The sequence below is a fragment of the Carex rostrata genome, chromosome 6, assembly GCF_964058835.1.
Source record: "Carex rostrata chromosome 6, lpCarRost1.2, whole genome shotgun sequence".
Lineage (NCBI taxonomy): Eukaryota > Viridiplantae > Streptophyta > Magnoliopsida > Poales > Cyperaceae > Carex > Carex rostrata.
This window is the reverse complement of record NC_135923.1, coordinates 14,380,377-14,385,376: the sequence shown is the minus strand read 5'-3', so window position 1 is coordinate 14,385,376 and position 5,000 is coordinate 14,380,377.

Sequence of the window (5,000 nt, the reverse complement as noted above, 5' to 3'; positions counted from 1 at the left end):
CGGCTTTACGGCTGGGGATTTCAACCCGCTCGGTCACTGCGGGGCGCCTCCACGATTAGGCGCCCCGCTCAACCGTGTTTCGCCGGCTTTACGGCTGGGGATTTCAACCCGCGCGGCTACCCGCATCGGTCTTACGGGCGCCTCCACGCTTAGACGCCCTGCCCGAACGTGTTTCGCCGGCTTTACGGCTGGGGATTTCAACCCGCTCGGTCTCTGCGGGGCGCCTCCACGCTTAGGCGCCCCAATGAACCGTGTTTCGCCGGCTTTACGGCTGGGGATTTCAACCCGCGCGGCAACCCGCATCGGTCTTACGGGCAAAACTCCACGCGGAGTCGCCCTGCCCGAACGTGTTTCGCCGGCTTTACAGCTGGGGATTTCAACCCGCTCGGTCTCTGCGGGGCGCCTCCACGCTTAGGCGCCCTGCTCAACCGTGTTTCGCCTGCTTTACGGCTGGGGATTTCAACCCGCTCGGTCACTGCGGGGCGCCTCCACGCTTAGGCGCCCCGCTCAACCGTGTTTCGCCGGCTTTACGGCTGGGGATTTCAACCCGCGCGGCTACCCGCATCGGTTTTACGGGCGCCTCCACGCTTAGACGCCCTGCCCGAACGTGTTTCGCCAGCTTTACGGCTGGGGATTTCAACCCGCTCGGTCTCTGCGGGGCGCCTCCACGCTTAGGCGCCCCAATGAACCGTGTTTCGCCGGCTTTACGGCTGGGGATTTCAACCCGCGCGGCTACCCGCATCGGTCTTACGGGCGCCTCCACGCTTAGACGCCCTGCCCGAACGTGTTTCGCTGACTTTACGGCTGGGGATTTCAACCCGCTCGGTCTCTGCGGGGCGCCTCCACGCTTAGGCGCCCCAATGAACCGTGTTTCGCCGGCTTTACGGCTGGGGATTTCAACCCGCGCGGCAACCCGCATCGGTCTTACGGGCAAAACTCCACGCGGAGTCGCCCTGCCCGAACGTGTTTCGCCGGCTTTACGGCTGAGGATTTCAACCCGCTCGGTCTCCGCGGGGCGCCTCCACGCTTAGGCGCCCTGCTCAACCGTGTTTCGCCGGCTTTACGGCTGGGGATTTCAACCCGCTCGGTCACTGCGGGGCGCCTCCACGATTAGGCGCCCCGCTCAACCGTGTTTCGCCGGCTTTACGGCTGGGGATTTCAACCCGCGCGGCTACCCGCATCGGTCTTACGGGCGCCTCCACGCTTAGACGCCCTGCCCGAACGTGTTTCGCCAGCTTTACGGCTGGGGATTTCAACCCGCTCGGTCTCTGCGGGGCGCCTCCACGCTTAGGCGCCCCAATGAACCGTGTTTCGCCGGCTTTACGGCTGGGGATTTCAACCCGCGCGGCTACCCGCATCGGTCTTACGGGCGCCTCCACGCTTAGACGCCCTGCCCGAACGTGTTTCGCCGACTTTACGGCTGGGGATTTCAACCCGCTCGGTCTCTGCGGGGCGCCTCCACGCTTAGGCGCCCCAATGAACCGTGTTTCGCCGGCTTTACGGCTGGGGATTTCAACCCGCTCGGTCTCTGCGGGGCGCCTCCACGCTTAGGCGCCCCAATGAACCGTGTTTCGCCGGCTTTACGGCTGGGGATTTCAACCCGCTCGATCTCTGCGGGGCGCCTCCACGCTTAGGCGCCCCAATGAACCGTGTTTCACCGGCTTTACGGCTGGGGATTTCAACCCGCGCGGCTACCCGCATCGGCCTTACGGGCGAAACTCCACGCGGAGTCACCCTGCCCGACCGCTTTTCGCCGGCTTTACGGCTGGGGATTTCAACCCGCATCGGTCTTACGGGCGCCTCCACGCTTAGACGCCCTGCCCCACCGTGTTTCGCCGGCTCTACGGCTGGGGATTTCAACCCGCGTGGTCCGTGTTTTTCGGTAACATATTCGTGTTCCTTGCCCCCGACGGGCCGTGTTTTTCGGTAACAAAATCGTGTCTTTTGTCCCCGCTGCACCGTGTTTTTTGCCCCCGCTCAACCGTGTTTTTTGCCCCCGCTCAACCGTGCTTACTGCCCCCGCTCAACCGTGTTTTTTCGGTAACATAATCGTGTTTTCGGGTAACATAATCTTGTTTTTCGGGCCATTTTACACCGACGGAGGCACCCACAGGGGCCATGTACACCCCGCTTGGCATGTACATGAGGGGCTGCCTCTTCCAAAAATCCTTCCCCCCTATAGGGGAATATGCATTTTGGGTCTCCAGCCACGCCCAGGGTTACCACCCCCTGGAAATCCCCCAGGTTTACCCCCCATTTTATGTGGATGCATAGATTCAGACCGCCCTGCTCCACCGCTTTTGGCCATTTTTGCCCAACGTTAGCCGCTTCGGCTTGCCGCTGGACTGTTTTCGGGCCTTTTTCACCGACGCTTGGCCGTATCCGCTTAGTTTTCCCCAACGCTTGGCCGCATCCGCTTAGTTTTCCCCCGCTGGACTGTTTTCGGGTCACTTTTGCCCAACGTTAGCGGCTTCCGCTTGCCGCTGGACTGTTTTCGGGCCCTTTTTCACCGACCCTTGGCCGTATCCGCTTAGTTTTCCCCAACGCGTGGCCGCATCCGCTTAGTTTTCCCCCGCTGAACTGTTTTCGGGTCACTTTTGCCCAACGTTAGCCGCTTCCGCTTGCCGCTGGGCTGTTTTCGGGCCATTTTTCCCCAACACTTGGCCGTATCCGCTTAGTTTTCCCCAACGCGTGGCCGCATCCGCTTAGTTTTCCCCCGCTGAACTGTTTTCGGGTCAGTTTTGCCCAACGTTAGCCGCTTCCGCTTGCCGCTGGACTGTTTTCGGGCCAATTTCCACCGACTCTTGGCCGTATCCGCTTAGTTTTCCCCAACGCGTGGCCGCATCCGCTTAGTTTTCCCCCGCTGAACTGTTTTCGGGTCACTTTTGCCCAACGTTAGCCGCTTCCGCTTGCCGCTAGACTGTTTTCGGGCCAATTTCCACCGACTCTTGGCCGTATCCGCTTAGTTTTCCCCAACGCGTGGCCGCATCCGCTTAGTTTTCCCCCGCTGAACTGTTTTCGGGTCAGTTTTGCCCAACGTTAGCCGCTTCCGCTTGCCGCTGGACTGTTTTCGGGCCAATTTCCACCGACTCTTGGCCGAATCCGCTTAGTTTTCCCCAACGCGTGGCCGCATCCGCATAGTTTTCCCCCGCTGAACTGTTTTCGGGTCACTTTTGCCCAACGTTAGCCGCTTCCGCTTGCCGCTGGGCTGTTTTCGGGCCAATTTCCACCGACACTTGGCCGCATCCGCTTAGTTTTCCCCAACGCGTGGCCCCTTCCGCTTAGTTTTCCCCCGCTTAGCTGTTTTCGGGTCACTTTTCCCCAACGTTAGCCGCTTCCGCTTGCCGCTGGGCTGTTTTCGGGCCATTTTTCCCCAACACTTGGCCGTATCCGCTTAGTTTTCCCCAACGCGTGGCCGCATCCGCTTAGTTTTCCCCCGCTGAACTGTTTTCGGGTCACTTTTGCCCAACGTTAGCAGCTTCCGCTTGCCGCTGGACTGTTTTCGGGCCAATTTCCACCGACTCTGGGCCGGATCCGCTTAGTTTTCCCCAACGCTTGGCTGCATCCGCTTAATTTTCCCCAGCTGAACTGTTTTCGGGTCACTTTGTCCCAACGTTAGCCGTTTCCGCTGGACTGTTTTCGGGCCATTTTCCACCGACTCTTGGCCGTATCCGCTTGGTTTTCCCCAACGCTTGGCTGCTTCCGCTTAATTTCCCCCAGCTGAACTGTTTTCGGGTCACTTTTGCCCAACGTTAGCCGTTTCCGCTTGCCGCTGGACTGTTTTCGGGCCATTTTTCACCGACACTTGGCCGTATCCGCTTAGTTTTCGCCAACAATTGGCTGCATCCGCTTAATTTTCCAAGCTATACTGCTTTCGGGTCAGTTTTGCCCAACGTTAGCCGCTTCCGCTGACCGCTGGGCTGTTTTCGGGCCATTTTCCACCCACGCTGGCACCGACGGGGCCATGTACACCCACGCGCGTGTACATGAGGGGGCACCCATTTTTGAAAACCTTGCCCCCCTATAGGGGAATATGCATTTTGAGGCTCTAGCCACGCCCAGGGTTACCACCCCCAGAAAATCCCCTAAAAACCCAAAAAAAGTCCAAAAACCCAAAAAAATTCAAAAATTTCAATAAATTCAAAAAAATTTCAAAAAAATTCAAAAAATTCAAAAATTCAAAAAAAGTCCAAAAACCCAAAAAAACTTCAAAAATTTCAAAAATTCAAAAAAATTTCAAAAATTTTTTCAAAAATTTGCCCCGCTGAACTGTTTTCGGGTCAGTTTTGCCCAACGTTAGCCGCTTGCCGCTGGACTGTTTTCGGGCCAATTTCCACCGACTCTTGGCCGTATCCGCTTAGTTTTCCCCAACGCGTGGCCGCATCCGCTTAGTTTTCCCCCGCTGAACTGTTTTCGGGTCACTTTTGCCCAACGTTAGCCGCTTCCGCTTGCCGCTGGGCTGTTTTCGGGCCAATTTCCACCGACACTTGGCCGCATCCGCTTAGTTTTCCCCCCGCTTAACTGTTTTCGGGTCACTTTTCCCCAACGTTAGCCGCTTCCGCTTGCCGCTGGGCTGTTTTCGGGCCATTTTTCCCCAACACTTGGCCGTATCCGCTTAGTTTTCCCCAACGCGTGGCCGCATCCGCTTAGTTTTCCCCCGCTGAACTGTTTTCGGGTCACTTTTGCCCAACGTTAGCCGCTTCCGCTTGCCGCTGGACTGTTTTCGGGCCAATTTCCACCGACTCTGGGCCGGATCCGCTTAGTTTTCCCCAACGCTTGGCTGCATCCGCTTAATTTTCCCCAGCTGAACTGTTTTCGGGTCACTTTGTCCCAACGTTAGCCGTTTCCGGTTGCCGCTGGACTGTTTTCGGGCCATTTTCCACCGACTCTTGGCCGTATCCGCTTGGTTTTGCCCAACGCTTGGCTGCTTCCGCTTAATTTCCCCCAGCTGAACTGTTTTCGGGTCACTTTTGCCCAACGTTAGCCGTTTCCGCTTGCCG